The sequence below is a fragment of the Oncorhynchus mykiss genome, chromosome 11 (assembly GCF_057628025.1).
Source record: "Oncorhynchus mykiss isolate SJ-2025 chromosome 11, ASM5762802v1, whole genome shotgun sequence".
Classification (NCBI taxonomy): domain Eukaryota; kingdom Metazoa; phylum Chordata; class Actinopteri; order Salmoniformes; family Salmonidae; genus Oncorhynchus; species Oncorhynchus mykiss.
In genome coordinates, this window is record NC_143032.1 from 8,356,425 (window position 1) to 8,376,728 (window position 20,304).

General features: G+C 48.3%; 1 protein-coding gene across 1 annotated transcript in view; it reads left to right on the forward strand.

Annotated features, from left to right (window-relative positions):
• The window catches only part of LOC110536544 (voltage-gated inwardly rectifying potassium channel KCNH2), a 328,417-nt gene that overhangs the window by 29,397 nt on the left and 278,716 nt on the right, over positions 1–20,304 (forward strand). The gene's annotated exons all lie outside the window — the stretch shown is intronic.

A 20,304-nucleotide genomic window follows, 5' to 3' on the forward strand; every position in this document is an offset into this window, starting at 1 on the left:
TTGGTTCATATTCATGACTGTATTTGCTAGTCTCTTGGTGTATTCTCAAGTCCCCCCTCTGATGCCTGATCATTGGTTGTGTCAGTCATCCTGGTTTGTGAGGTCATATGGGGAAAACACTCAGGAGGAATATCCCGGGAACATGCAGTGCTTCCTGGTCTATCAGGCTCTGGTGGCCAGTGACACACTACTCAATCACCTCCAGGTAATAGAGATAGACACCCCCCACCGGGTGAGATATGTCAGACAGGTCCAACTGAGGAAAGCGCTACAGTATGATAGAGGAGTCAAAGAGAAAGCAAGACTGATGAAGTGAGATACTGAGAAAAGGTATAGGTGAAAAAAATAAAGGAAGAGAGAGGGCGGCTGCAGTTCTCAGTTCCTGGAGAGTTCCACTGGAAGGAGGTGAGAGAGAGGTGAGAGACAGGTGAGAGAGAGGTGAGAGACAGGTGACAGACAGGTGAGAGAGAGGTGAGAGAGAGAGGTGAGAGAGAGTAGAAAGACAGGAGGAAAGTAAGACAAGGGAGAGGTTAGAGGAGAAAGAGAGAGAGAGAGAGAGAGAGAGAGAGAGAGAGAAACATAGCAGAGGTGAAAGGAGAGAGGCTCAGACTGAGGAGGTGGTATTTATCAGTTCCTCTCCTAGCCTTGTTCGTTTTGATTAAGAGGAGAGCTGCAGCAGCAGCAGCACAGAGCTACATAGCTAACTGTAGCAGCAGTAGAGCGATACATGGCTAGCTGTAGCAGCAGTAGAGCGCTACATGGCTAGCTGTAGCAGCAGTAGTAGAACGCTACATGGCTAGCTGTAGCAGCAGCAGTAGAACGCTACATGGCTAGCTGTAGCAGCAGTAGAGGGCTACATGGCTAACTATAGCAGCAGTAGAGTGCTACTTGGCTAGCTGTAGCAGCAGTAGAGTGCTACTTGGCTAGCTGTAGCAGCAGTAGAAGGCTATATGGCTAGCTATAGCAGCAGCAGTACAGAGCTACATAGCTAACTGTAGCAGCAACAGTAGAGCGCTACATGGCTAGCTGTAGCAGCAACAGTAGAGCGCTACATGGCTAGCTGTAGCAGCAGCAGTAGAGCGCTACATGGCTAGCTGTAGCAGCAGCAGTAGAGCGCTAGATGGCTAGGTGTAGCAGCAGCAGTAGAGCGCTACATGGCTAGCTGTAGCAGCAGCAGTAGAGCGCTACATGGCTAGCTGTAGCAGCAGCAGTAGAACGCTACATGGCTAGCTGTAGCAGCAGCAGTAGAGCGCTACATGGCTAGCTGTAGCAGCAGCGCTAGAACGCTACATGGCTAGCTGTAGCAGCAGCGGTAGAACGCTACATGGCTAGCTGTAGCAGCAGCGGTAGAGCGCTACATGGCTAGCTGTAGCAGCAGCAGTAGAGCGCTACATGGCTAGCTGTAGCAGCAGCAGTAGAGGGCTGCATGGCGTCAGATGTTTGCTCTCAGCTGTTTGCACTCTTGAGTCCTGCACAGGTCCGCCCCTGGTTCACCATTCAGACTTTCCACTGTTTATACTCAGAGTTATCTGTTTCTCCTGTATACACAACTCCCCCCTTGGCCTGCAGTAGATAGAGAAATCAACTAAAAATAATGTCTCTGTGTGTGTGTACTGATTCTCTAGTGCCCTGCTCTGTTTCCAGTGTGTACACTCAGTAGTTGCTACAATGCTAACGATAACAGCTAGCTACAGTACAGCATAGTACGACGATTCATTCATATATTCTTACAGTATAGGCTCTGGTATGTGATACGAGTTCTGCAGAGTATTGACATCTGTTATCTACTGCTCGGATGTGGCTGGCCCTGTCCACCTAAATGTGGAGAAGTACAGCAGGAAGTATATTTGTAATGTCACCAGGGAGACCTTCAAGAGGCTCTCTCTGCGTTGCCAGGGTTACCCACATCCCATGTGATTGGGGGAACACACTTCCCTTGGGCCCACTCCCCCTCCCTCACCTCCCTTCGCTCTTCAGTGTCTGACACTCTTATGAAGAGTCATTATGCGCTTTCAAGGGGATTGCCCGATCCATAATCTCTCACCTCTGATAGGTCAACTGGTCTAGGCTTGTCTTAGCCAACCCCTCCCAGGGTGAGTCTTCCTCAGCTCATCAGATAGTCACGATCGAAATGCAGCGCGCCCTGGAAACTCCTACATAACACATACATGATGTGGAAATGCAATGCCTCCTCCTCATCCCTCTCCCCCTCATCCCTCTCCCCCTCATCCTTCTTCTCCTCCTCCTCCTCCTCCTCCTCATCCCTCTCCCCCTCATCCTTCTTCTTCTTCTCCTCCTCCACCTCCTCCCTCTCCCCCTCATCCTTCTTCTTTTTCTCCTCCTCCTCCTCCTCATCCCTCTCCCCCTCATCCTTCTTCTCCTCCTCCTCCTTATTAAAATGCAAGAGTAGGGGGGAGAAAAGGATCCCTTTAATGTTGGAAAGAGTGAAGTGACAGAAAGGGAAGGGAAGGGTAGTTTAGGGATTGGACGGGAAGGGTAGTTTAGGGAAGGGAAGGGAAGGGTAGTTTAGGGATTGGAAGGGAAGGGTAGTTTAGGGATTGGAAGGGAAGGGAAGGGTAGTTTAGGGATTGGAAGGGAAGGGTAGTTTAGGGATTGGAAGGGAAGGGAAGGGTAGTTTAGGGATTGGAAGGGAAGGGAAGTGTAGTTTAGGGATTGGAAGGGAAGGGTAGTTTAGGGAAGGGAAGGGTAGTTTAGGGAAGGGAAGGGAAGGGTAGTTTAGGGAAGGGAAGGGTAGTTTAGGGATTGGAAGGGAAGGGAAGGGTAGTTTAGGGATTGGAAGGGAAGGGAAGGGTAGTTTAGGGATTGGAAGGGAAGGGTAGTTTAGGGATTGGAAGGGAAGGGAAGGGTAGTTTAGGGATTGGAAGGGAAGGGAAGAAGGGTAGTTTAGGGATTGGAAGGGAAGGGGAGGGTAGTTTAGGGATTGGAAGGGAAGGGAAGGGTAGTTTAGGGATTGGAACGGAAGGGAAGGGTAGTTTTAGGGATTGGAAGGGAATGGCAGTTTAGGGATTGGAAGGGAAGGGAAGGGTAGTTTAGGGATTGGAAGGGAAGGGAAGGGTAGTTTAGGGATTGGAAGGGAAGGGAAGGGTAGTTTAGGGATTGGAAGGGAAGGGAAGGGTAGTTTTAGGGATTGGAAGGGAAGGGTAGTTTAGGGATTGGAAGGGAAGGGAAGGGTAGTTTAGGGAAGGGAAGGGAAGGGTAGTTTAGGGATTGGAAGGGAAGGGAAGGGTAGTTTAGGGATTGGAAGGGAAGGGTAGTTTAGGGATTGGAAGGGAAGGGTAGTTTAGGGATTGGAAGGGAAGGGAAGGGTAGTTTAGGGATTGGAAGGGGAAGGGTAGTTTAGGGATTGGAAGGGAAGGGAAGGGTAGTTTAGGGATTGGAAGGGAAGGGTAGTTTAGGGATTGGAAGGGAAGGGAAGGGTAGTTTAGGGATTGGAAGGGAAGGGAAGGGTAGTTTAGGGATTGGAAGGGAAGGGTAGTTTAGGGATTGGAAGGGAATGGAAGGGTAGTTTAGGGATTGGAAGGGAAGGGAAAGGTAGTTTAGGGATTGGAAGGGAAGGGAAGCGTAGTTTAGGGATTGGAAGGGAAGGGTAGTTTAGGGAAGGGAAGGGAAGGGTAGTTTAGGGATTGGAAGGGAAGGGAAGGGTAGTTTAGGGATTGGAAGGGACGGGAATGGTAGTTTAGGGATTGGAAGGGAAGGGAAGCATAGTTTAGGGATTGGAAGGGAAGGGTAGTTTAGGGAAGGGAAGGGAAGGGTAGTTTAGGGAAGGGAAGGGAAGGGTAGTTTAGGGAAGGGAAGGGAAGGGTAGTTTAGGGAAGGGAAGGGAAGGGTAGTTTAGGGAAGGGAAGGGAAGGGTAGTTTAGGGAAGGGAAGGGTAGTTTAGGGATTGGAAGGGAAGGGAAGGGTAGTTTAGGGATTGGAAGGGAAGGGAAGCGTAGTTTAGGGATTGGAAGGGAATGGTAGTTTTGGGAAGGGAAGGGTAGTTTAGGGATTGGAAGGGAAGGGAAGGGTAGTTTAGGGATTGGAAGGGAAGGGAAGGGTAGTTTAGGGATTGGAAGGGAAGGGAAGGGTAGTTTAGGGATTGAAGGGAAGGGAAGGGTAGTTTAGGGATTGGAAGGGAAGGGTAGTTTAGGGATTGGAAGGGAAGGGAAGGGTAGTTTAGGGATTGGAAGGGAAGGGAAGGGTAGTTTAGGGATTGGAAGGGAAGGGAAGCGTAGTTTAGGGATTGGAAGGGAAGGGTAGTTTAGGGAAGGGAAGGGAAGGGTAGTTTAGGGAAGGGAAGGGAAGGGTAGTTTAGGGATTGGAAGGGAAGGGAAGGGTAGTTTAGGGATTGGAAGGGAAGGGAAGGGTAGTTTAGGATTGGAAGGGAAGCGAAGGGTAGTTTAGGGATTGGAAGGGAAGGGTAGTTTAGGGATTGGAAGGGAAGGGAAGGGTAGTTTAGAGATTGGAAGGGAAGGGAAGAAGGGTAGTTTAGGGATTGGAAGGGAAGGGAAGGGTAGTTTAGGGATTGGAAGAGAAGGGAAGGGTAGTTTAGGGATTGGGAGGGAAGGGAAGGGTAGTTTAGGGATTGGAAAGGAAGGGAAGGGTAGTTTAGGGATTGGAAGGGAAGGGAAGGGTAGTTTAGGGATTGGAAGGGAAGGGTAGTTTAGTGATTGGAAGGGAAGGGAAGGGTAGTTTAGGGATTGGAAAGGAAGGGAAGGGTAGTTTAGGGAAGGGAAGGGAAGGGTAGTTTAGGGATTGGAAGGGAAGGGAAGGGTAGTTTAGGGATTGGAAGGGAAGGGAAGGGTAGTTTAGGGATTGGAAGGGAAGGGAAGGGTATTTTAGGGATTGGAAGGGAAGGGAAGGGTCGTTTAGGGATTGGAAGGGAAGGGAAGGGTAGTTTAGGGATTGGAAGGGAAGGGAAGCGTAGTTTAGGGATTGGAAGGGAAGGGAAGGGTAGTTTAGGGATTGGAAGGGAAGGGAATAAGGGTAGTTTAGGGATTGGAAGGGAAGGGTAGTTTAGGGAAGGGAAGGGAAGGGTAGTTTAGGGAAGGGAAGGGAAGGGTAGTTTAGGGAAGGGAAGGGAAGGGTAGTTTAGGGATTGGAAGGGAAGGGAAGGGTAGTTTAGGGATTGGAAGGGAAGGGAAGCGTAGTTTAGGGATTGGAAGGGAAGGGAAGAAGGGTAGTTTAGGGATTGGAAGGGAAGGGAAGCGTAGTTTAGGGATTGGAAGGGAAGGGTAGTTTAGGGAAGGGAAGGGAAGGGTAGTTTAGGGATTGGAAGGGAAGGGAAGGGTAGTTTAGGGATTGGAAGGGAAGGGAAGGGTAGTTTAGGGATTGGAAGGGAAGGGAAGGGTAGTTTAGGGATTGGAAGGGAAGGGAAGGGTAGTTTAGGGAAGGGAAGGGAAGGGTAGTTTAGGGATTGGAAGGGAAGGGAAGGGTAGTTTAGGGATTGGAAGGGAATGGAAGGGTAGTTTAGGGATTGGAAGGGAAGGGAAAGGTAGTTTAGGGATTGGAAGGGAAGGGAAGCGTAGTTTAGGGATTGGAAGGGAAGGGTAGTTTAGGGAAGGGAAGGGAAGGGTAGTTTAGGGATTGGAAGGGAAGGGAAGGGTAGTTTAGGGATTGGAAGGGACGGGAATGGTAGTTTAGGGATTGGAAGGGAAGGGAAGCATAGTTTAGGGATTGGAAGGGAAGGGTAGTTTAGGGAAGGGAAGGGAAGGGTAGTTTAGGGAAGGGAAGGGAAGGGTAGTTTAGGGAAGGGAAGGGAAGGGTAGTTTAGGGAAGGGAAGGGAAGGGTAGTTTAGGGAAGGGAAGGGAAGGGTAGTTTAGGGAAGGGAAGGGTAGTTTAGGGATTGGAAGGGAAGGGAAGGGTAGTTTAGGGATTGGAAGGGAAGGGAAGCGTAGTTTAGGGATTGGAAGGGAATGGTAGTTTTGGGAAGGGAAGGGTAGTTTAGGGATTGGAAGGGAAGGGAAGGGTAGTTTAGGGATTGGAAGGGAAGGGAAGGGTAGTTTAGGGATTGGAAGGGAAGGGAAGGGTAGTTTAGGGATTGAAGGGAAGGGAAGGGTAGTTTAGGGATTGGAAGGGAAGGGTAGTTTAGGGATTGGAAGGGAAGGGAAGGGTAGTTTAGGGATTGGAAGGGAAGGGAAGGGTAGTTTAGGGATTGGAAGGGAAGGGAAGCGTAGTTTAGGGATTGGAAGGGAAGGGTAGTTTAGGGAAGGGAAGGGAAGGGTAGTTTAGGGAAGGGAAGGGAAGGGTAGTTTAGGGATTGGAAGGGAAGGGAAGGGTAGTTTAGGGATTGGAAGGGAAGGGAAGGGTAGTTTAGGGATTGGAAGGGAAGCGAAGGGTAGTTTAGGGATTGGAAGGGAAGGGTAGTTTAGGGATTGGAAGGGAAGGGAAGGGTAGTTTAGAGATTGGAAGGGAAGGGAAGAAGGGTAGTTTAGGGATTGGAAGGGAAGGGAAGGGTAGTTTAGGGATTGGAAGAGAAGGGAAGGGTAGTTTAGGGATTGGGAGGGAAGGGAAGGGTAGTTTAGGGATTGGAAAGGAAGGGAAGGGTAGTTTAGGGATTGGAAGGGAAGGGAAGGGTAGTTTAGGGATTGGAAGGGAAGGGTAGTTTAGTGATTGGAAGGGAAGGGAAGGGTAGTTTAGGGATTGGAAAGGAAGGGAAGGGTAGTTTAGGGAAGGGAAGGGAAGGGTAGTTTAGGGATTGGAAGGGAAGGGAAGGGTAGTTTAGGGATTGGAAGGGAAGGGAAGGGTAGTTTAGGGATTGGAAGGGAAGGGAAGGGTATTTTAGGGATTGGAAGGGAAGGGAAGGGTCGTTTAGGGATTGGAAGGGAAGGGAAGGGTAGTTTAGGGATTGGAAGGGAAGGGAAGCGTAGTTTAGGGATTGGAAGGGAAGGGAAGGGTAGTTTAGGGATTGGAAGGGAAGGGAATAAGGGTAGTTTAGGGATTGGAAGGGAAGGGTAGTTTAGGGAAGGGAAGGGAAGGGTAGTTTAGGGAAGGGAAGGGAAGGGTAGTTTAGGGAAGGGAAGGGAAGGGTAGTTTAGGGATTGGAAGGGAAGGGAAGGGTAGTTTAGGGATTGGAAGGGAAGGGAAGCGTAGTTTAGGGATTGGAAGGGAAGGGAAGAAGGGTAGTTTAGGGATTGGAAGGGAAGGGAAGCGTAGTTTAGGGATTGGAAGGGAAGGGTAGTTTAGGGAAGGGAAGGGAAGGGTAGTTTAGGGATTGGAAGGGAAGGGAAGGGTAGTTTAGGGATTGGAAGGGAAGGGAAGGGTAGTTTAGGGATTGGAAGGGAAGGGAAGGGTAGTTTAGGGATTGGAAGGGAAGGGAAGGGTAGTTTAGGGAAGGGAAGGGAAGGGTAGTTTAGGGATTGGAAGGGAAGGGAAGGGTAGTTTAGGGATTGGAAGGGAAGGGAAGCGTAGTTTAGGGATTGGAAGGGAATGGAAGGGTAGTTTAGGGATTGGAAGGGAAGGGAAGGGTAGTTTAGGAATTGGAAGGGAAGGGAAGGGTAGTTTAGGGATTGGAAGGGAAGGGAAGCGTAGTTTAGGGATTGGAAGGGAAGGGAAGGGTAGTTTAGGGATTGGAAGGGAAGGGAAGGGTAGTTTAGGGATTGGAAGGGAAGGGTAGTTTAGGGAAGGGAAGGGAAGGGTAGTTTAGGGAAGGGAAGGGAAGGGTAGTTTAGGGAAGGGAAGGGTAGTTTAGGGATTGGAAGGGAAGGGAAGGGTAGTTTAGGGATTGGAAGGGAAGGGAACAAGGGTAGTTTAGGGATTGGAAGGGAAGGGAAGGGTAGTTTAGGGATTGGAAGGTAAGGGAAGGGTAGTTTAGGGATTGGAAGGGAAGGGAAGGGTAGTTTAGGGAAGGGAAGGGTAGTTTAGGGAAGGGAAGGGAAGGGTAGTTTAGGGATTGGAAGGGAAGGGAAGGGTAGTTTAGGGATTGGAAGGGAAGGGAAGCGTAGTTTAGGGATTGGAAGGGAAGGGAAGAAGGGTAGTTTAGGGATTGGAAGGGAAGGGAAGCGTAGTTTAGGGATTGGAAGGGAAGGGTAGTTTAGGGAAGGGAAGGGTAGTTTAGGGATTGGAAGGGAAGGGAAGGGTAGTTTAGGGATTGGAAGGGAAGGGAAGGGTAGTTTAGGGATTGGAAGGGAAGGGAAGGGTAGTTTAGGGATTGGAAGGGAAGGGAAGGGTAGTTTAGGGAAGGGAAGGGAAGGGTAGTTTAGGGATTGGAAGGGAAGGGAAGGGTAGTTTAGGGATTGGAAGGGAAGGGAAGCGTAGTTTAGGGATTGGAAGGGAATGGAAGGGTAGTTTAGGGATTGGAAGGGAAGGGAAGGGTAGTTTAGGAATTGGAAGGGAAGGGAAGGGTAGTTTAGGGATTGGAAGGGAAGGGAAGCGTAGTTTAGGGATTGGAAGGGAAGGGTAGTTTAGGGAAGGGAAGGGTAGTTTAGGGATTGGAAGGGAAGGGAAGGGTAGTTTAGGGATTGGAAGGGAAGGGAAGGGTAGTTTAGGGATTGGAAGGGAAGGGTAGTTTAGGGAAGGGAAGGGAAGGGAAGGGTAGTTTAGGGAAGGGAAGGGAAGGGTAGTTTAGGGAAGGGAAGGATAGTTTAGGGATTGGAAGGGAAGGGAAGGGTAGTTTAGGGATTGGAAGGGAAGGGAAGGGTAGTTTAGGGATTGGAAGGGAAGGGAAGGGTAGTTTAGGGATTGGAAGGGAAGGGAAAGGTAGTTTAGGGATTGGAAGGGAAGGGAAGGGTAGTTTAGGGATTGGAAGGGAAGGGAAGCGTAGTTTAGGGATTGGAAGGGAAGGGAAGGGTAGTTTAGGGATTGGAAGGGAAGGGTAGTTTAGGGATTGGAAGGGAAGGGAAGGGTAGTTTAGGGATTGGAAGGGAAGGGAAGCGTAGTTTAGGGATTGGAAGGGAAGGGTAGTTTAGGAATTGGAAGGGAAGGGAAGGGTAGTTTAGGGATTGGAAGGGAAGGGAAGCGTAGTTTAGGGATTGGAAGGGAAGGGTAGTTTAGGGAAGGGAAGGGCAGTTTAGGGATTGGAAGGGAAGGGAAGGGTAGTTTAGGGATTGGAAGGGAAGGGAAGGGTAGTTTAGGGATTGGAAGGGAAGGGTAGTTTAGGGAAGGGAAGGGAAGGGTAGTTTAGGGAAGGGAAGGGAAGGGTAGTTTAGGGAAGGGAAGGGTAGTTTAGGGATTGGAAGGGAAGGGAAGGGTAGTTTAGGGATTGGAAGGGAAGGGAACAAGGGTAGTTTAGGGATTGGAAGGGAAGGGAAGGGTAGTTTAGGGATTGGAAGGTAAGGGAAGGGTAGTTTAGGGATTGGAAGGGAAGGGAAGGGTAGTTTAGGGATTGGAAGGGAAGGGTAGTTTAGGGAAGGGAAGGGTAGTTTAGGGAAGGGAAGGGAAGGGTAGTTTAGGGATTGGAAGGGAAGGGAAGGGTAGTTTAGGGATTGGAAGGGAAGGGAAGGGTAGTTTAGGGATTGGAAGGGAAGCGAAGGGTAGTTTAGCGATTGGAAGGGAAGGGTAGTTTAGGGATTGGAAGGGAAGGGAAGGGTAGTTTAGAGATTGGAAGGGAAGGGAAGAAGGGTAGTTTAGGGATTGGAAGGGAAGGGAAGGGTAGTTTAGGGATTGGAACGGAAGGGAAGGGTAGTTTAGGGATTGGGAGGGAAGGGAAAGGTAGTTTAGGGATTGGAAAGGAAGGGAAGGGTAGTTTAGGGATTGGAAGGGAAGGGAAGGGTAGTTTAGGGATTGGAAGGGAAGGGTAGTTTAGGGATTGGAAGGGAAGGGAAGGGTAGTTTAGGGATTGGAAGGGAAGGGTAGTTTAGGGATTGGAAGGGAAGGGAAGGGTATTTTAGGGATTGGAAGGGAAGGGAAGGGTTGTTTAGGGATTGGAAGGGAAGGGAAGGGTAGTTTAGGGATTGGAAGGGAAGGGAAGCGTAGTTTAGGGATTGGAAGGGAAGGGTAGTTTAGGAATTGGAAGGGAAGGGAAGGGTAGTTTAGGGATTGGAAGGGAAGGGTAGTTTAGGGATTGGAAGGGAAGGGAAGGGTATTTTAGGGATTGGAAGGGAAGGGAAGGGTTGTTTAGGGATTGGAAGGGAAGGGAAGGGTAGTTTAGGGATTGGAAGGGAAGGGAAGCGTAGTTTAGGGATTGGAAGGGAAGGGAAGGGTAGTTTAGGGATTGGAAGGGAAGGGAAGCGTAGTTTAGGGATTGGAAGGGAAGGGAAGGGTAGTTTAGGGATTGGAAGGGAAGGGAAGCGTAGTTTAGGGATTGGAAGGGAAGGGTAGTTTAGGGAAGGGAAGGGTAGTTTAGGGATTGGAAGGGAAGGGAAGGGTAGTTTAGGGATTGGAAGGGAAGGGAAGGGTAGTTTAGGGATTGGAAGGGAAGGGTAGTTTAGGGAAGGGAAGGGTAGTTTAGGGATTGGAAGGGAAGGGTAGTTTAGGGAAGGGAAGGGAAGGGTAGTTTAGGGATTGGAAGGGAAGGGAAGGGTAGTTTAGGGATTGGAAGGGAAGGGAACAAGGGTAGTTTAGGGATTGGAAGGGGAGGGAAGGGTAGTTTAGGGATTGGAAGGTAAGGGAAGGGTAGTTTAGGGATTGGAAGGGAAGGGAAGGGTAGTTTAGGGATTGGAAGGGAAGGGAAGGGTAGTTTAGGAATTGGAAGGGAAGGGTAGTTTAGGGATTGGAAGGGAAGGGAAGGGTAGTTTAGGGATTGGAAGGGAAGGGAAGGGTAGTTTAGGGATTGGAAGGGAAGGGAAGGGTAGTTTAGGGATTGTGCAGCAATACCCCGCTCCATTCATCTTCCACTGCTCCCCGGCATTAGCCTTGATGAATCGCTCCTTCTCTCACGCTCAATTGTCCGACGTCGATCTGAACGCTACTTAATCAATCATCTTGTCCAGCTAAACTCTTTCAGCTCTGATGCAGTCGCAGGGAGTTAAGGGACTGTACACTGTGCGTGTTGTACATCAGCGCCTGTTTCCGGTCAGCACAGTCTCCGGATTTCAAATACGCTTGACCTCTTGAGGTCACTGTGATCCGTTGTTTTTATTTTTTATACGGTCGGTAGAGCCTTTTCTGTCCCAGTTCTAGAAATGTCAAATCAAGCAGGTTGAAATACTGTAAAGGCACTCCCTGCTCTTGCTCTCAGTAAGCTCCACTCAGACTGCCAGACTCTTTGTGTGTGCCTGTTATCCCAGAGATCTGAGGCCTCCAGGGAACAGGTACATACTGAACTCTGTCTCTGCATGGAAGCCTCCTCCAGCCCTCTTCTCATTGCTCTCTTCCGCCCCCCGATTGTCCAGGAATGAGTACCAAGGGGGCCTATACATAACCCTCATCATTTCATTAAGTAGCCCCATGCAAGCCATCTGCAGCAGGGTTTCATTAAGTAGCCCCATGCAGGCCATCTGCAGCAGGGTCTCATTAAGTAGCCCCATGCAGACCATCTGTAGCAGGGTCTCATTAAGTAGCCTCATGCAGACCATCTGTAGCAGGGTCTCATTAAGTAGCCCTCCCTGCAGGCCATCTGCAGCAGGGTCTCATTAAGTAGCCCCATGCAGGCCATCTGCAGAAGGGTCTCATTAAGTAGCCCCATGCAGACCATCTGTAGCAGGGTCTCATTAAGTAGCCTCATGCAGACCATCTGCAGCAGGGTCTCATTAAGTAGCCCCATGCAGACCATCTGTAGCAGGGTCTCATTAAGTAGCGCTCCCTGCAGGCCATCTGTAGCAGGGTCTCATTAATTAGCCCTCCCTGTAGGCCATCTGTAGCAGGGTCTCATTAAGTAGCCTCATGCAGACCATCTGCAGCAGGGTCTCATTAAGTAGCCCCATGCAGACCATCTGTAGCAGGGTCTCATTAAGTAGCCCCATGCAGGCCATCTGCAGCAGGGTTTCATTAAGTAGCCCCATGCAGACCATCTGTAGCAGGGTCTCATTAAGTAGCCCCATGCAGACCATCTGCAGCAGGGTCTCATTAAGTAGCCCCATGCAGGCCATGTGCAGCAGGGTTTCATTAAGTAGCCCTCCCTGCAGGCCATCTGCAGCAGGGTTTCATTAAGTAGCCCCATGCAGACCATCTGCAGCAGGGTTTCATTAAGTAGCCCCATGCAGACCATCTGTAGCAGGGTCTCATTAAGTAGCCCCATGCAGGCCATCTGCAGCAGGGTTTCATTAAGTAGCCCCATGCAGGCCATCTGCAGCAGGGTCTCATTAAGTAGCCCCATGCAGGCCATCTGTAGCAGGGTTTCATTAAGTAGCCCCATGCAGACCATCTGCAGCAGGGTCTCATTAAGTAGCCCCATGCAGGCCATCTGCAGCAGGGTTTCATTAAGTAGCCCTCCCTGCAGGCCATCTGCAGCAGGGTTTCATTAAGTAGCCCCATGCAGACCATCTGCAGCAGGGTTTCATTAAGTAGCCCCATGCAGACCATCTGTAGCAGGGTCTCATTAAGTAGCCCCATGCAGGCCATCTGCAGCAGGGTCTCATTAAGTAGCCCCATGCAGGCCATCTGCAGCAGGGTCTCATTAAGTAGCCCCATGCAGGCCATCTGTAGCAGGGTTTCATTAAGTAGCCCCATGCAGACCATCTGCAGCAGGGTCTCATTAAGTAGCCCCATGCAGGCCATCTGCAGCGGGGTTTCATTAAGTAGCCCTCCCTGCAGGCCATCTGCAGCAGGGTTTCATTAAGTAGCCCCATGCAGGCCATCTGCAGCAGGGTTTCATTAAGTAGCCCCATGCAGGCCATCTGCAGCAGGGTCTCATTAAGTAGCCCCATGCAGGCCATCTGTAGCAGGGTTTCATTAAGTAGCCCCATGCAGACCATCTGCAGCAGGGTCTCATTAAGTAACCCCATGCAGGCCATCTGTAGCACGGTTTCATTAAGTAGCCCCATGCAGGCCATCTGTAGCAGGGTTTCATTAAGTAGCCCCATGCAGGCCATCTGTAGCAGGGTTTCATTGGGGAAAAGCACCTGCCCCTTTTCTGCTCCACTGGCTAAGCCATTCAGAGGCTGGGCCATTCAGAGGCTGGGCCATTCAGAGGCTGGGCCATTCAGAGGCTGGGCCATTCAGTGGCTGGGCCATTCAGTGGCTGGGCCATTCAGAGGTGTGTGTGTGTGTGTGTGTGTGTGTGTGTGTGTGTGTGTGTGTGTGTGTGTGTGTGTGTGTGTGTGTGTGTGTGTGTGTGTGTGTGTGTGTGTGTGTGTGTGTGTGTGTGTGTGTCCGTTGCCCCTCATATTTGTGAGATCCCTTCATCACTCTTTTGTTCTATTGCTCAGCATATTAGTTATTTTTCCACAGCTTTGACAGCTGAAAAATATGCTCAAGTCCTTGTGTCTATAGATGTCTGGTCCACCTTCTCTTTGGAGTGGCTATCCGTTGTCATCAGAGATGTACGGCCCTACAATGGAGTCATCAGAGATCGTGGCGTTTTGCGAGGTCCCCAGCAAGGTCCGAGCAATCCCCCTCCCCCCTCTATTTCCTGCTATTGTACACATTTTGACATGAAGCTGAGAGAATATTTTGCCATTTTAAAAGCTAATTGCCTGTAATTCTAAACATTTTGCCATGTCTAATGACGTGCCCCATCCAACCAGAGCTTCTGAGCCCCCACACGTTACTGATGGTCAGCGATGACAGCTAAGCAGGCTTGTGTGGGGATCTTGGTGCACCAGGGCCCAGATTCACAAACCTTCTTTAAGAAGAACTTTTTTTCTTAACTATAGACTTAAGAAGAAAGTTGAAACAGTTGCCTAGCAACACACATCTTAAGAAGATTTGTAAGAAGATATTTGAAAAGTTCGTATAAAAATCATTAAATCTTAAGATATTGCGGAGGAATTGCACTTACTCTCTTATGAACTTAAAAAAAAAAAAAAATCTTAAAATACTTCTTAAGTTTTGTGTAAAGAGTTGTTTTTTGAATCTGGGCCCAGGTGTACATTTGAGACTAGACAGTCTCTCAGGTAGCTGACAATAGCTAAAAGCCCATGGCCTCTTCATGTGATTGCTTAGCAGCTGTAGCCAAGGAGCGTACTCAGAACTGGCCTATAAGTACTTGGTTTTTTTTATGGAGATGACCTTCACTGCTAAATCCAACTGCCACAAAAAAAGTCCCACTAACAATCAACACAATAATACATTTTTTTTTTTTTACAATAAATTAGGCAATCATTTAATGACGGCCACACAAGAAAGGGTCGTCATAATTACAATTGCACACTGCAAAATCTATAAAAGGGGAAGCTTCTCATGGCTTGTGTATCAATTTTTATGTTATGTTTCTTGTGTTGAAAAGGAAAGTAGTTGTTTCTTTCATCACAGACCACATCTTGAAAAATAGATCACATTGAGGTGCTTGTAAGAATAGATCGCAGCATCAATGGTAATGGAATGCAACTTGAGGTGCTGATAATGACATCTATGTCTGTTGAACGCACTGCACGGTTAGACCCAGCAGACCAGACCCATCATACTATATCCAGCAGACTAGATACTAGACCCATCAGACTAGACCAATCAGACAAGATACTAGACCCATCAGATTAGATAATAGACCCATCAGACAAGATACTAGACCCATCAGACTAGACCAATCAGACAAGATACTAGACCCATCAGATTAGATAATAGACCCATCAGACAAGATACTAGACCATTCAGATGAGATACTTGACCCATCAGACTAGATTCTAGACCCATCAGACTAGATACTAGACCATTCAGATGAGAAACTAGACCATTCAGATGAGATACTTGACCCATCAGACTAGATACTTTACCCATCAGACTTGATACTTGACCCATCAGACTAAACCCATTGATTTAGATATTTTACCCATCGGACTAGATACTAGACACATCAGACTAGACCCATCAGACTCGAAACTAGACCCATCAAACGAGATACTTTACCCATTAGACAAGATTCTGGACCCATCAAACTAGATACAAGACCCATCAGACTATTTATTTGATCCATCAGACTAGATACTAGACCCATCAGACTAGATACTAGACACAGCAGACTAGATACTAGACAAATCAGACTATATACTAGACCCATCAGACTAGATACTAGACCCATCACACAAGACCCATCAGACTCAACTAGACCCATCAGACTCGATACTTTAGCCATCAGACATGATACTAGACCCATCAGACTAGATACTAGACCCATCAGACTAGATACTAGAAGCATTAGACAAGATACTAGACCATTCAGACGCGATAGTAGACCCATCAGACTTGACCCATTACACTCGAAACTAGACCCATCGGACTAGATACTAGACCCATCAGACTACATACTAGACCCATCAGACTAGATAATAGACCCATCAGACATGATAATAGACCCATCAGACAGATACTAGACCCATCAGACCAGATACTAGACCATTCAGATGAGATACTAGACCATTCAGATGAGATACTTGACCCATTAGACAAGATTCTAGATCCATCAGATTAGATACTAGACCCATCAGACTAGATACTAGACCGATCAGAAGATATAATAGACCCATCAGACTGGACCCTAGACCCATCAGACTAGATACTAGACCCATCAGACTAGACACCAGACCCAGCAGATTAGATACTATACCCATCAGAAGAGATACTAGACCATTCAGATGAGATACTAGACCCATCAGACTAGATACTAGACCCATCAGACAAGATTCTAGACCCATCAGATTAGATACTAAACCCATCAGACTAGATACTAGACCCATCAGAATATATACTAGACCCATCAGACTGGACCCTAGACCCATCAGACTACATACTAGACCCATCAGACTACATACTAGACCCATCAGACTACATACTAGACCCATCAGACTAGATACTAGATCCATCAGACTAGACCAATCAGACTAGTCAGTAGACCCATCAGACAAGATCGTAGACCCATCAGACTAGATTCTTTACCCATTATACTTGATACTAGATCCATCAGACTAGATTCTTTACCCATTATACTTGATACTTGACCCATCAGACTAGATTCTAGACCCATCAGACTAGATACTAGACCATTCAGATGAGAAACTAGACCATTCAGATGAGATACTTGACCCATCAGACTAGATACTTTACCCATCAGACTTGATACTTGACCCATCAGACTAAACCCATTGATTTAGATATTTTACCCATCGGACTAGATACTAGACACATCAGACTAGACCCATCAGACTCGAAACTAGACCCATCAAACGAGATACTTTACCCATTAGACAAGATTCTGGACCCATCAAACTAGATACAAGACCCATCAGACTATTTATTTGATCCATCAGACTAGATACTAGACACAGCAGACTAGATACTAGACAAATCAGACTATATACTAGACCCATCAGACTAGATACTAGACCCATCACACAAGACCCATCAGACTCAACTAGACCCATCAGACTCGATACTTTAGCCATCAGACATGATACTAGACCCATCAGACTAGATACTAGACCCATCAGACTAGATACTAGAAGCATTAGACAAGATACTAGACCATTCAGACGCGATAGTAGACCCATCAGACTTGACCCATTACACTCGAAACTAGACCCATCGGACTAGATACTAGACCCATCAGACTACATACTAGACCCATCAGACTAGATAATAGACCCATCAGACATGATAATAGACCCATCAGACAGATACTAGACCCATCAGACCAGATACTAGACCATTCAGATGAGATACTAGACCATTCAGATGAGATACTTGACCCATTAGACAAGATTCTAGATCCATCAGATTAGATACTAGACCCATCAGACTAGATACTAGACCGATCAGAATATATAATAGACCCATCAGACTGGACCCTAGACCCATCAGACTAGATACTAGACCCATCAGACTAGACACCAGACCCAGCAGATTAGATACTATACCCATCAGAAGAGATACTAGACCATTCAGATGAGATACTAGACCCATCAGACTAGATACTAGACCCATCAGACAAGATTCTAGACCCATCAGATTAGATACTAAACCCATCAGACTAGATACTAGACCCATCAGAATATATACTAGACCCATCAGACTGGACCCTAGACCCATCAGACTACATACTAGACCCATCAGACTAAATACTAGACCCATCAGACTACATACTAGACCCATCAGACTAGATACTAGATCCATCAGACTAGACCAATCAGACTAGTCAGTAGACCCATCAGACAAGATCGTAGACCCATCAGACTAGATTCTTTACCCATTATACTTGATACTAGATCCATCAGACTAGATTCTTTACCCATTATACTTGATACCAGACCCATCAGACTAGATTCTTTACCCATTATACTTGATACTAGACCCATCAGACTAGATTCTTTACCCATTATACTTGATACTAGACCCATCAGACTAGACCCAGGCATTGTTATTGTGTTGTATGGGTTTCTATTATTTTGTTGACACCTGAGTAATGCATCATGACAGAGCACTGTTCTGCCATGTATCTGCCTCATTACACACTCAATGTACTGTAGTAATGTGTGTGTGTGTGTGTGTGTGTTGGTATGTTTGTTTGTGTGCTTGTGTGTGGGAACCAGCTACACAAACATCATCAATGATTCACTTAACAACCTCCTCACACAAACACACACATATTAAATGACACACACGCACACACACACACACACACACACACACACACACACACACACACACACACACACACACACACACACACACACACACACACACACACACACACACACACACACACACTGTCAGTCACTATCCCCTCCCCTCTCAAAAACAACACTCTGTCAGTCACTATCCCCTCCACTCTCAAAAACAACACTCTCAATGCAGATGAACTTGTCTCCATGGATATCCTGCATTTCATGATTGGCTCCTTTACCGCCCTCCTGTTTGGTTTATTGTGTGTGAATGTGTACGCGTGTGTGTTTGCGTGTGGAGTTTGCACCTGTGTTTATGAATGTGCGTATGTGTGTGTATCACAGAGTAAGAAAGCCCCTTTCCAACCCAAGCCCCTGGTTGAAACTATCTGTACTGCATAGCTAGTTCGTACAGCAGGGAGTCCCTGGGGAGGTCTGATACTCTTTAACTGCCCAGTGTATTGATATGTTCTACTGGCCACTGTGACCTGTCCTACTGGCCACTATGACCTGTACTACTGGCCACTATGACATGTCTTACTGGCCACTGTGACCTGTACTACTGGCCACTATGACCTGTCCAACTGGCCACTGTGACCTGTCCTACTGGCCACTATGACCTGTCCTACTGGCCACTATGACCTGTCCTACTGGCCACTGTGACCTGTACTACTGGCCACTGTGACCTGTCTTACTGGCCACTATGACCTGTACTACTGGCCACTATGACCTGTCTTACCGGCCACTGTGACCTGTCCTACTGGCCACTGTGACCTGTCTTACTGGCCACTGTGACCTGTCCTACTGGCCACTACGACCTGTACTACTGGCCACTATGATCTGTCTTACTGGCCACTATGACCTGTCCTACTGGCCACTATGACCTGTCTTACTGGCCACTGTGACCTGTCCTACTGGCCACTACGACCTGTTCTACTGGCCACTATGACCTGTCTTACTGGCCACTGTGACCTGTCCTACTGGCCACTGTGACCTGTCCTACTGGCCACTGTGACCTGTCCTACTGGCCACTATGACCTGTCCTACTGTCCACTATGACCTGTCTTACTGGCCACTGTGACCTGTCCTACTGGCCACTGTGACCTCTCCTACTGGACACTATGGCCTGTTCTACTGGCCACTGTGACCTGTCCTACTGGCCACTGTGACCAGTTCTATGGCCACTATGACCTGTCTGACTGGCCACTGTGACCAGTTCTATGGCCACTGTGACCTGTCCTACTGGCCACTGTGACCCATTCTACTGGCCACTATGACCTGTTCTACTGGCCACTGTGACCTGTCCTACTGGCCACTGTGACCTGTCCTACTGGCCACTGTGACCTGTCCAACTGGCCACTGTGACCAGTTCTATGGCCACTGTGACCTGTCCGACTGGCCACTGTGACCTGTCCAACTGGCCACTGTGACCAGTTCTATGACCACTGTGACCTGTCCTACTGGCCACTGTGACCTGTCCGACTGGCCACTGTGACCTGTCCTACTGGCCACTGTGACCTGTCCAACTGGCCACTGTGACCAGTTCTATGGCCACTGTGACCTGTCCGACTGGCCACTGTGACCTGTCCAACTGGCCACTGTGACCAGTTCTATGGCCACTGTGACCTGTCCGACTGGCCACTGTGACCTGTCCAACTGGCCACTGTGACCAGTTCTATGACCACTGTGACCTGTCCTACTGGCCACTGTGACCTGTCCGACTGGCCACTGTGACCTGTCCTACTGGCCACTGGGACCTGTCCTACTGGCCACTGGGACCTGTCCTACTGGCCACTGTGACCTGTCCTACTGGCCACTGGGACCTGTCCTACTGGCCACTGGGACCTGGCCTACTGGCCACTGTGACCTGTCCTACTGGCCACTATGAACTATTCCATGGCTGTATGTGCTTCCCTATTGTTACAGGTTCTTTATCTTAAGTATTTTAAATAATCCCACAGTACCCATCTTCACACCTATCCCCCAACCCTCCCCTTCCACCCCCCAAAAAGCCTTCTGTGAACTATCACTCACACTTGACCCCCCCTTCCCTTAACTAGCTCTGACTTTGCTGATAGCTACTTTATTGTGGAAAAATGTACTTACCATGGCTAAGAAATATATGGTTGTCCCAGCTAGCTATCTTAATAAGATGAATGCACTACAACTGTAAGTCGCTTGTCACGCCCTGGCCATAGAGAGGCTTTTATTCTCTATTTTGGTTAGACCAGGGTGTGACTAGGGTGGGCATTCTAATCATACTTAGGCAGCCTGTTATGCCACCTTAGTTGTGGGTAGTTGTCTTTGTTAGTGGCCTATATAACCCATGTAAGCTTCACGGTCGTTTTTGTGTGTGTGTGTATGTATCTGTGTGTGTGTGTGTGTGTGTGTGTGTGTGTACCTGTGTGTGTGTGTGTGTATCTGTGTGTGTGTTTGTGTGTGTGTGTGTCTGAGTGTGTGTGTGTGTATCTGTGTGTGTGTTTGTGTGTGTGTGTGTCTGAGTGTGTGTGTGTGTGTGTGTGTGTGTGTGTGTGTGTGTGTGTGTGTGCGCGCGTGCGTGCGTGTGTTTCTTGTTTTGTTGGCGACATTCTTAATAAAGGATAATGTATGCTCCCCAGCCAGCACCTTGGTCCGGTCATTTCCCTGACGTCATTCGTGACATCGCTATAGATAAGA